Source organism: Panthera tigris, chromosome B1, assembly GCF_018350195.1.
Source record: "Panthera tigris isolate Pti1 chromosome B1, P.tigris_Pti1_mat1.1, whole genome shotgun sequence".
In the NCBI taxonomy this organism is placed as follows: domain Eukaryota; kingdom Metazoa; phylum Chordata; class Mammalia; order Carnivora; family Felidae; genus Panthera; species Panthera tigris.
The window spans coordinates 94995283-95008389 of NC_056663.1; positions in this window are offsets into that span (position 1 = coordinate 94995283).

Here is a 13107-nt window from a genome sequence, read left to right on the forward strand (position 1 = left end):
CTGACAGGAGCGAGCCCTATACAGGGCCCAAACTTACAAACCATGAGCTGTAGTCCAATGCTCAACTGATAGCCACCCAGGTGCCCTGCAGAGGTGGTATTTAAATCCAGGCAACCTGGCTCAGACCATGCACTTTTTACCTATTACACTATTTTTGTCTTTTCTCCACCAAAATATTGATGCTCTTTTGCCAATAAAAAGTAAATTACTGAGTAAATATTTCTTTGCACAATTTGTTCCAATAGGCATTCATTTTCTTTCCACCTCCACTAAACAGTAAGCTACTTGATGGACATTGGTACTCTTTCTCTGACTGACTTATTTCATTTAGCATTACACCCTGTAGGTCCATCCATGTTGTTGCAAATGGCAAGATTTCATCTTTATGGCTGATTAAAATTCCATAGTATGTATGTGTGTATATGTATATACACATACACACATCTTACACACACACACACACACACACACACACACACATTCTTTTTCTATTCACCTATCGACACGTTACTTTCATATCTTGACTGTCATAAACAATGCTGCAATAAGCATAGGGGTGCATGTACCTTTTTGAATTAGTGTTTTAATTTTCTTTGAGGAAAAAAACAGTAGTGGAGTTACTGGATCATATGATAATTCTATTTTTAACTTTTTTGAGGACCCTCCATACTGTTTTCTACAGTGGCTGCACCAATTTGCATTCCCACCAACAGTGGATGAGGTTTCCTTTTTCTCCACATCCTCGGTAACACTTGTTATTTCTTTTCTTTTTGATTTTAGCCATTCTGACAGGTGTAAAGCGTTATCTCACCGTGGTTTTGATTTACATTTCCTTGATGAAGAGTGATGTTGAGCATTTTTTCAAGTGTCTGTTGGCCATCTGTTTGTCTTCTTTGGAAAAATGTCTATTCATGTCCTCTGCCCATTTCTTAATCGGATTTTTTTGGTGTTGGGTTGTATACATTCCTGATATATTTTGAAGTTAAGCCCTCATTTAATATATGATTTGCAAATATCTTTTCCAATGTAGTAGGTTGTCTTTCTGTTTTGTTGATGCTTTCCTTTGTTGTGCAGAAGCTTTTCATTTAGGTGTAGTCCCAATAGTTTAATTTTGCTTTTGTTTCCCTTGCCAAAGTCCAGAAATAAACCCATGGTTTTATGGTCAATTAATCTATGACAAAGGAGGCAAGAACGCACAACGGGAAAAAGTCTCGTCAACAAATGATGTTGGGAAAACTGGACAGCTACATGATAAAGAACACTGGTTTTAAAGCATACCAAATTATTAGCTTCCCTGAGGCATGCCCATGGTCTCCACCTAGTCCTAGGTGGCAAAATGCATCGTTCTTCTGAATTCTACACCTTTCCTTGTATCTACCCTTTGCCGTGTGACTTTGCAGTTCTTCCTGCAAGGTGGGGAGTTTACTTCTTGGTCTTTGAATTGGAGCACAGCCATGTGACTTTCTTTAGCCAGTGGGATATAAACAAGCAGAGACTTGATATATGGTTATATCACCAGAGAAGAAAATGCTTGAGTAACCCACTGATCCCAGAAGAATGAGAGATATTTAAACCTCCGGCCTATTGCCAAGCCCCATCTCCATCAGCTGACTCCCAGCCAAATCTCAGATGCAGGAGCAAGAGGCTTATTGCTGCTTATCACTGAATTTCTTAGTGATTTTTAATCAGCATCAATTTGGCCAAAGTTAACTGATAAACTCTACTCAAGACCCATGAAGTTTTAGTCCGTCCTTCCACTGTTAGACTCTAGCCTAAGAGACCCTACTTACAAATATTACAAACAGAAAAATATTTTAATTGCCCTTTTTAAAATTATTTTCTTTTTTTAATTTTCTTAAATGTTTATTTATATTTTAGAGAGAGAGGCAGAGCACAAGCAGGGGAGGGGCAGGGAGAGAGGGAGACATAGGATCCAAAGTAGGCTCCAGGCTCTGAGCTGTCAGCACCGAGCCCCACATGAGGCTTAACCTCACGAACCATGAGATCGTGACCTGAGCCAATGTTGACACTTAACCGACTGAGCCACCCAAGTGCCCCTTTAATTGCCCTTTATAAGTAAAAATACATTTTGTTTGTTAGAATTTACATAAAACTCTACACTTCCTTACTATGAGCAACCAGAAAAGGAAATATAATGAGTAAATATAATGGGTTTGCAGTGGGGGGAGGAGGTTGTGTTGCTTACTTTCTTTTAAAATATTTGGTAGAGTTTACTTTCCTATTATTAACACAAGGAAGGCATAAAAACAAAGAAGACAACCCTTCAAGAAATATTCCCTTATTTAAGAGTAGTAGATTAAATAAAATTTGTGAAACTACATGCAGGGCCAGCGAAATAAGAAACCAATTCATGGAAAAAACAGAGAAAAAGAAATGGAGAGCAAGCTATGCAGGACTTAAAAAGGCTTCCAGGAAGATGGACCAGAGATGTTTCTATTCGCAAGTGGGGGAAATTGGTAAAGAATTCTTACCCCAGTATATTATAGAAAGGTTTGTAGCTGGCATCATTCCAAAGTGGAACTCAGAAAGCAGCTCCTCATATGAATGGTTTTCTACATTGTGATTAGGTTTTACAGTGTTGGCATTACATTCACTCATTCATGCCACATCTTTTATTTAGCACCTACTATGTACCAGGAATGTGTTGCAATAAATAATAAGGATTAAAATTTGAAGATTGCCAAAGGAACCTATGCAACAAGAACAGCATTGTTTTGGGGGAAAATGAGTGCCATTATTTTAAGCTAGCTGACAAATGACCTTTTATAATATAATCTCCCTATAAATTAGGAGCTGTATTGTTCCATACTTTTGTCTGCTAAGTACACCAGAGGGGCTCAAGGAACTTACGGGTTAAAAATAGATGTGTTGGCTAATTTTAAAAAGGAAACTGCAATGAGATTACTGCATGGAAAGAGTAGGTCAAAATTATAGTAGACATGATTGATAAGTCCGTCTGGAATGGCTTCATTCCAACTGGCTGGTATTATAACAAATACAGCCAGTAGCTTTAATAGGTGCTTAGCTGAAAAGAAGATAGTTTACTGCTTGCTGTTTTAGACACCTGATGACAATTCAGGAGAATGTATTTGAACTACAGTTCCATCTTCAATTAAATACTGTCTATATTGAGAAAAATTTTCGGAAATATCTCAAGCACATTTTAGATTTAAAAAAGGATAATTTACACCAAGGAAGTTTGGAAAGCTACACTGGGAAGCCATATATAGAAAATCAGAAAAGATTTCCAAATGCCTAACAGCTTGTTGAACTGGGAGGATTCTACTGGGATAGAGTGAGAGACTTTACTGTCATGCCCACAAATCCTATCCAAGGATAGAGCCTATCTTATTAGATCAAAATGTGAATTAATTGACTCTTTCCACATAACAGGATCTATTTCAGCTTGCACACCAGTTTATGTGAAAATGAGAGAGAACAGCAGAGTAAGGCATAAAGGACTTAAAGGCGGTAATAGTATTCATAACCAACTGAGTAATAGCAAATTAAACACAAGATGGTGCATCTCAGTTTTGAAACTGATGATGCTGAGGATGTCATAAAGAAAGGGTCCAAGTGACAATAAATGCAGTTTTGAGGGAGAAGTTAATGATGGTATTTTCAAAATTTAAAAGCAAAGAAGAATAGAAGTGGGTTATTTAATGAACAATCTTGATTCTTAGAACGAAGATTTTGAGAATCAGGAATGGTACAAAGTTTGAATTCAGATTGGTTACATTCCATTAAAATATTGAAATCAATACACTTTTACTTATCCATCTTTATTACTGCATGTGTAAATGTCCTCACTAAAGACTAACAAAGATAGAAGATTCCACCCTCTATACTTGTATCAGTTTGGCTACATTTTATTTAAATAATTCATGCTGTATTTCTGACGGATATATAGGATATATATGCAAATAGGTTAAGTAAACTTCCTGTTTTTTCCATCATTTAATTGTTAACTACCAAAGAGGCCTGTCTAAATCATAGATGTCATTGTTCTCCTACTGGTGACTTTACCACATTAATGTTAGCCTATATATAAACTTCTGATTAAAAATTGTTTTTCTTACTATATTTTTTGAGATGGATGTGAAAAGGCTGATATAAGCCTAGACAACATTTTAAATTTTTTTTTTAACATTTATTTATTTTTGAGACAGAGAGAGACAGAGCATGAACGGGGGAGGGTCAGAGAGAGGGAGACAAAGAATCCGAAACAGGCTCCAGGCTCTGAGCCGTCAGCCCAGAGCCCAACGCGGGGCTCGAACCCACTGACCGTGACATCATGACCTGAGCCGAAGTTGGCCACTCAACCGACTGAGGCACCCAGGTGCCCCTAGACAACATTTTAAGTATCAAAGAAGAATTAGCTGGCATTTGAAATACTCTGTATCTTTCCATTTACAGTCCCCTCCAAATTTGTAAAGGATATTATCTCCCAACTCAGAGAAGGCTGGTTTCTGTACTTACAAGTGGATGGATATGCCTTGACAAATGGATCAGCACAGGTATAATGAACGTTTGAGAAATAATTTGTTTGAACCAAGAAAAGACTTTGTCCTCATGCAGAAGATTAAATATATGGATTTATGCAGAAAGTGAGATTATTAATTTATGCATAAAAAATAAATGGGTAAAGGATTATCTAGAATGTAAAATAAAACAAGTCTACAAAAATCATGATTTAAGTTGACTGTTATTCAGCATCTATTACTTATTTATTCAGACTACAAATACTGAATGAGAACTTGCCATGTATCCAGATTGTGCTTGAGTATTCAAATCAGCTAATTTTGAAACTGTTTCTTATGTTCATAATAGGCATTCCAACAGTTTGTGATCACATATGATTTCAGGTTGTCCATATTCTAATTGCCACTGTTTTAACAAGCTATCATGTCCTGAGGCAAATAAATAACTTTACCACAGTGGGGAAAAAATGAGAGTTTAGAGCACATGATCTCAAAGGCCTCTTTCAGAACTAATATGCTGTACATCAAATGAATAAGAGGAAGAATAAATAATCAGATTACAAATATAGTTTTAATTAATTTTCATATATAAAATATGAAAACTAAATTTGATAATGTGATAGAAAATTTCATAAGTGGCAGAAAAAATCAGGTCCAACACATGTCATAAAATATATTTTATATACAAGGGAAAGCACATGCAAGATGCTGGTTAGAAACAGCTATCATTGAGCCAGAGATTCGCAGAAATAGAACCCCAGAGAAAAATAGCAGAGGATAGCTTTCCCTTCCATGACAGCAACTACAACAGGATGTTCTTCAAAGCCTGTGCATGGGTGGGGGGTGAGGGGGGTGGGGAAGCTGTATGTGTTTTCTTTTCTCCATGAAGTTGCTTCAATTTCAGAATTCCCTTAGAATTCAGGTAAGATTCTGGACTGAAATCTCCTTAGAGAACACCAAACTCCGCAGGAAACAACTCCAGAGTTCTGAAGACAAAGTCACCTTCCATATCAAGTGCAAATAATCATCTAGCTTCCAATTAGAGCTCAGTTCCACAGTGCTATGCCAATCATTTAAACATTTTGCTATCCTTTTATGATAAATAAAAATTGAGTATTCTGTCAAATAGTCCACTGTCCCTTCTTTTGTGGAGGTCATAAGAATTTCCCTAAATTTTAAAAAACTATCTCCACTTTACGTCACTATAACAGATAATAATATCAAGGCTAAAATATGCTATAAAATGAAGGATCTTAAGCGAAATCTCTTTAAAGTCTTGAGGTGCCTGTATTTGTTATTCTAAGAGTAGCTGTAGGAATAGTGACATTAATTATTGAACTGAAGGTAGATGAATGCATTCTTCATGGTGTTCAAAAGCTCTCTGGGAGCAGAGTCTCCATCCAGAATCCCTTCTGAGCACCTGCGCCTGCTTTCCAAGGCGCTTTTCCTGTCCTTGAAGCACCACCTGACACCAACAAAGTCCCTCTTTTTTACCACAGACTTGACTTGAAAGAGAATTGAAAAATCCACATGCTGCCTAACTTTATTTACCTGGGTGGTTATTAAGTCACTAACTTATCCTCACATAAACTGCTTTTGTGTTTCCAGGTGCCAAATATAGAGAAATCCCAGCTCTTTCTTAAATGTATTACTGAAAACCTCTTTTGTCCTCTTTCCAGCAAATAGACACTTATGTATACTTGTCTCTTGTTTTGTGTGGGAGGCTCTGAAAACACTCCAGTCAGAAATGAAGAAGATGCAGCTGCCATTTTCTCTCTGGCAGAAATCTAGCTTCAGAACACGTCTTAAATCCCTCTTTATGAGGACCAGAAGGGCTTAAAGAATTCAGATAAAAGATGACAAAATTCCATTAAGTGACAGTAAACCAATATGTACACAAAGGCAAGACCTGAGGAAACAGGCTCAAGTTATAAGAGAAGGGATTTGGATTTGATATTAGAAAGAATTTAATGACATAACAGTCATGAAAATTTATCAACAAAGTAATTGGATATGTTTTGTTTTAAATGAAGAACTTTCCAAATGGAATAGAGATGAAATAGAATCTTCCAAAAGCCTCTTGCAGTGTTGTGATTTTAGGATTTTTATTTTCATCCCCATATAGATTCTGTTTGTTACAAATTAAACTATCCTAACTATCTTTGCCCCTTAGTTGAAATAAATTTTATTTTTGAATCACTATAGATAGTAGTTTCTGCAGCAAAAGAGATCCCTAACATTTGCATGTGGTACTTGTCAATGGTTATGAAATCGCAGACTACCACTTGACAAATTGTGAACCTGGTCTCCATCACCTGCACTGATTCCTGTTTTTCTTCTTTTACTCCCTCAAAGGCACCCCTTCTGACTTCTTCTAATGTTCAAAACCTTCATGTTTTCTTTTTCTTCATCTGGCTTTCTAAAATAATGTAAATACCCATAGTACCTTAAGACAGAACTGTCCAAAATATGCTGAAAAGAATATTAGATCCTTGCTATATTAATAGGATTTATTTGGGGAAAAAAGGCTCCCATAGTCAAATATATTTTAAGAAATGCTGTTTTAAATACATATAGATATATTTTTTGTGATTTGAGCTTTAATATGTTAATACGTATTATGACACAGCAGGAGAGAGCTATAGCAGACAGACAGCACTGCCCAAACTTATTTGGATATAGAATCTTTTCTTTTTTTTTTTTCTGAAAAACTCAGGAGGACTTCGATTTCTCTGGAAGTACTCTGAGAAATCCCAGGGGAGGGAAGTACGTTAGATTTCTGAGGGGGTCTTCCACCCTGAGGTTTTAACAACTCCTACAACCATTAAGTCAGGTTCTGTGGCCACGCATCCAGAAGTTTCTAATTCAAGCTCCTAAGTTCATTCTCCATTCATGTGTTAAATTTATCTATAAGATCTAAGTAATAGATAAAAAATGGGTAACATTTGGATCCAAAATAAAACTGTTCTCAAAAGCATGTGGTCTAGAATAGACTAGCCAGACCTTAATTTTAGATGTATTGTTTGCTTTTAGCTCAAACACACCTTAGTGCTATCTTTCTATATTAAAAATTAATTTTCTTCAATATAATTTAATGAATTCAAGAATTGTTTAATGCTTACTGTGTGCCAAGCATTATGCAAGAAAATCAATAAATATTTAATAATTTAATAAATATGATAATAATATTCAATGAGATAAACTATTTTACAGGTACAATATAAACATGTTATTAAAAGTTAACCAAAGAAGACCTTGTTAAATCAATATCTAATACAAATCAACTATGAGCTATCTTTCAAATAATTCAAATGAGATTTTCATTTCTCTTTTGGACTTATTTCCATAAAAGATGACAAATCCTTTGCTAAGTACTTATTTTCTTGTTTGTATGTATTTATATTCTTTTAATATTTATTCACATTCTTTTTTCTCATTTAATGACCAAAATATCCATCAAAATAGTACTTTATAGAGCCTGACTCTCCAAACCTAAAATATTTCATGCTCTAAAAATTGAGTCCTTTCATACCATGAAAATCTCCTACTCTACCTTAAAGGTAACATGTAGATGAACAAAATGATTCTAGAACATTTTATTCTGTGCCTATTCAATAGTGGACAAAATCCAGCACTGTTAATAAATTACTGCTTCTCTCTCTGTGTTAGCCTGAAGAAATTGATATAGTCTCCAGCTGTGCCTAATTTGTAACCTCCCTGTTTGCATACATGATGCTTTGCTAAACATCAAAAAAAAAAAAGTGACTCTTGATGTTCAGTCTAGAGAAACATAATTTTCTGTAGTACATTTGAAATAAAACGTCAAATCAATGTGGAAAAAAATGCCAGCAGTAATAAATTAAAAGAACATAGGTGAGGCACAGAAAAGGTGTGTGTCAAGTTGTTATCATATAGATGGGTCTTAAAGTCGAGTAAAACATTTGCCAAGGAAAGATGCAGTTTCCACCAGGAGGACAGAGTGAGATGAGAGGGCTAAATTATCCAGAAGATTCAATTCTATTACTCCAATTCTTTTACTAACTCCACCAAACAGAATTTGAGGTCTTTTCTGCCAGGACTGTGATGAGGTATTCAGTAAATTAAATGTTATTAAATCTCAATTGCATCATTTTCATCCAACTGCATCTGTAATATCTTTTAATAAGTTATTCATATGTTAGATACATAAAAATGTGTGGGTAGCATTTGCACTGGAGGTGCTGTTCTGGTAAACACGTTTGATTCGATTTTTGTAACTGAAAAGACTCAGCTGGACCACTAATGTTTTGAACCAAAGAAGCATATTTCATCTACAGAACTCTGTATTTTAAAAACATTATCATTAATCCCCAGAACACACCTGTCATTGTAGGGAGGTCTAGGACTAGGTGTTCTTCCCCTAACAAGGAAAAAATTCTTAGGCATGGTATCTAGAATCAGAGACTTAAATCTCAGAAAATCCTAAAATTCCAGTAGTAGCTATAAAGTTTTAACACACTCAAGCCCTTTAAGTCAAAGAAATCCCAGAGTACATCTAAACTTAGCTTTGTGAGGAAAGAAACTACACCTGAGAGGGACATCATATCAATTCCTACCACGAGATTTTGCCCTTCTATTAAATCAAACCCAGAAATCTGGATTACAATAGTCCCAAAAGATATCGGGAAGTATGAAGTGGTGAGAGACTTAATCTAGATCTATACATGTGCATTTTTAAATTTGAACCTTGCCTTTCACACTAGCAATTTATTTTTAAAAATAACCTAATGCCCATTAGATGTAGGAATATGTGTAGCAAGTCAAATGTTCCAGTTGAGAGCTCTTTGATTAACTCCCCTTTTTGGTTTGTCCAGGCTGTGGAAAAATCACATTATTTGAATGACAGCCACAGGTGAGAAGGAAGAAAATACACTGCCCAGAAATGTTTCCTAATTGCTCAGAAGCAACTAGTTCAAAGGCATTTTTGGAAGAAACCATCTAAAGTTGAGCTGTCATAATAATTGTATTTCCTTTGTATTTACAGATTAGCTGAAGAAGGAAATTCTATATATAATTGTGTGCCAGGAGCTAGAATACAATGATGACAAAAATTTATTCTGTTGTCATATAGCTTATAGTTAGGACATGGTTACTTCATATTTTACACATTTGACACAATGATTTTAAATACTTCTGGTATTGTTTTTATCTTCTGATGTGCTAATACATTCATATTTTTCATACTTTATGACAAAGGATGTAGTTTTAGGAGATGCTAAGACTGGAGAATCACTTTTGATTAATTGCACATTCATTTATTCATGCATTTTTTATTCAGCAGATATATGTTGAGTAGTTTCTAAATGCTGGCCAATGTGCTAGATGCTAACAATGCAGTGGTTAACCATACAGTCCTTGCTCTCAGGCATTCCAAGGGTTGACAGTGGTTATTCATATACTCAACAGGTATTTATTCAACTCCTACTATGTACCAGGTGTTGCACTAAACCTGGAGACATAGCACCAAACATAACAAAGAAGACTCCTGTCCTAATGTAGCTCACATTTGAGTGGAGGGACAGAAAAATGAGTAAATGAGCAATTAAGATGATAGATGAAGGTTTCCAGGGGTTTAAGTGAAAATGTAAGTCACTGAAAATGTTTAAACAAAGGGGTTCAATGTATATTTTAAGAAGGCTGATGTATGGAAATAAAGAGAAAACAGGGACATAATAAACCTGCTATTGCTGACATCCAGACAACAGATGTCAGTGGAGAGGAGTAGACAACGTTAGAGGGATTCTCTGGAATAGAAGAGAAAGTGGAGAACCACAAGATTCCAAAGATAACAACAATAACAACAACAATAACACAATAATGATAGTTAAACCATTTTAAAGCATTTGTTGTGTACCTATCAGTGTGAATTATACATATTAGATGTTAACTCTTCTAATCCTCAGATGAGGTATAAGTATACCTATTTTACATACAGTGAAACTGAGGTTTAGAGAGGTCAATCAGTTTACAAGATCACATAGCTACTAAGTGGCAGACAAAGACTTTGAACCCATGTGTCTGACTCTAAATCAGAATACTTAACTCTTAAAGGAACAATTTATACTAGCAAGAATATTTACCACATGCAGTATATTGGTCTGAATCAACAGTGGTATGTTATATGCAATTATATAACTATACATTATAAAACTACAATAATTAATGATAGTATGTGCTACGTAACTATTATTTACTAACACGAGTTATATAACAGAAGTTATTATTCAGTTGGCAAAAGTGTTCACTTCAATTGTCCTTTGCTCACCTCTTCCCCTCTTTCTAGTGTTAGAATTCTGCAAGGCTCTGGCCTAGGTCCACTTACCCTCTTTTCCTTTTCTGTCTCTCTAGCTGACCTCTTTCATTTTCACAGGGCTTCAAAAATCATTTTTGTCTGTGGCTCACAATCAATAAATTAGACTATATAATTCATGGATCCAAACAACTTCCAGGTGTCTCTACTTGATATCTCACCCACCACATCAAAATTAACATGTCCAAAAGTTAACCCAACACAAAACCTGCTTGAATTCCTGTTGCCACACCTCCATAAACAATCCCTCCATATATCCCATTTTTCAGGCCATAGGCCTGCGAACTATTTTATTCCTTCTTCTTCATCATTTTCAATGCATAGTTCACCACCAAGTCTTCTTGTTCATTCCACCTGTACATATATTTCTTTTCCATTCACTTGCTCTTTTTCTCCATCTCTTCTGTATTATCTCTTAATTGCATTACTGCAGTAACCCTATAATCAACCTCATTCTTATCTATTCTATCACCTTTAGTCCAACCTTCCTCCACAGCAGCAAGCATCTTTATAAAATATAAATTGTTTCTTTTCATCCCTTTACTTTAATCCCCTCCGTGTCTTCTCATAGCTAATAAGAGTTCCAAACTCCCTACCATTACGCACAACACCCTGCATGACTTGCATTTTGCCTACTTCTCCAGCTCATCTACTGCCACTGTCACCCTGGCGCATGCATTACAGTTCTATCAGCCATCATACAATTGTTCAAACAAGAGAAACTCTTTCCACAGCATTTCATTCTGCCCAGAATGCTCTCTCCTCTCCTCTCCTCTCTTCTTCTCATGCTAGTCCCAACCATATCATCAAGATCCCATCTCATATTTTCATTTTTTCAGAGTCATTCCCTGATCTTTTGATCTAAATTTTGCTTCTCTGTTATGCTTTTCTTATAACATTTAATGTATTTTGTAATTATGTATTTATATAATTCTGTATTTTTGTGCTTGTATAATTTTTACTCATATACTTCAGGAGTAAAGGTTTAGGTCACCTTTTGATTTTAAAACCTCCCAAACAGCTGAAGTGCTTAGTTGGTAGGCTCCAACATAGTATTCTTTATCAGAATCTGTTATCAAGGCAATGTTGTGACAACTTTCTTTGCCTATTGATTGCATGAGCATCCCAAAGTGGCTAGAGAAATCTCTACTTCCAAGTCAACGGAATGAAGGTTGTGTTCCCTGTGGGAAACATTTCACCCTTCGGAACTGAAACCTCTCAACAAATACAATCCAAATATGTACCTGTGGGAAGATAAGTTTGGCATGTAAGTCATAACAAGTAATGGTGAATGGAGGCACGCTCACTTCCACACCTTGATTCCCACATCCATGTATTCTGGCCATGAGGGAAACTGCATCATACATTAGTCACTAGTTGAATGTATATACCCCATTTCCATACATGAGAATACCAAAAGCACCTAGACAATACAATATTTTCGTGAGGATAAATCATTGATCCCTCAATAATAAAAGAAGGGCTAGCCAGTTCCCATGGAATGTGTGTCATATCTGGGACTTAACATTGGCTTCTGACTGTTGGCATGTTATTCACTTAGCAGTACAAGTGGTCAGATTAGTCTCAGTGAGAAGAATCTCTATTTTGAGTATGCATAATCTTGTTCCATGTCATTATGTGCATTTTATTCTTGATTCCAAGCAAGCAATAGCACTTCCAGGAAAAGAAGCTTAAAGGTCCACAGTGCAGGTCACCCCATTTACCTGATTACTGAAAGCCCCTGTGGTGGGTGTGCTTTGGTGAGCTTTCATGTGAGTCACAAATTTCCTCAACACTCTGTGTATCTTCCAAATTTCCAACCACATTTCTCTTCCCCATGCCTCCTTGTCACTGACTTCCCAATTGTGCTGTTTCCAGGCCCTTGACCATCTGGATAAACTGTTAGCTATTTACCTTGAATCCATCTAGATCTTTTCTTCTGTCCATATCTCTTTCCAGACAAATAGGATGATAAGATATACTGCTTGATATTCTGCTCCCTGGGAGGATTTTCATTCCCCATTGTCCTTCTGAACCACCCCTACAGTTAGACTGTAATGCTACAGCATTGAATTCTGGCTGGTGCCTGCATATTATACAAAACCACCTATAAACCAGGCCTGAACTTTTTCTTCCTAAGTACAGGTGTGGGGTGGGGAAGAGATATCAAGGCAGCAGGAGTAAGTGCTATGGAGAGTTGAAGTACTTGCTCTTGACACTCAAGTGTCTTTAGGGCTGCTAGAGCCTGATATGACA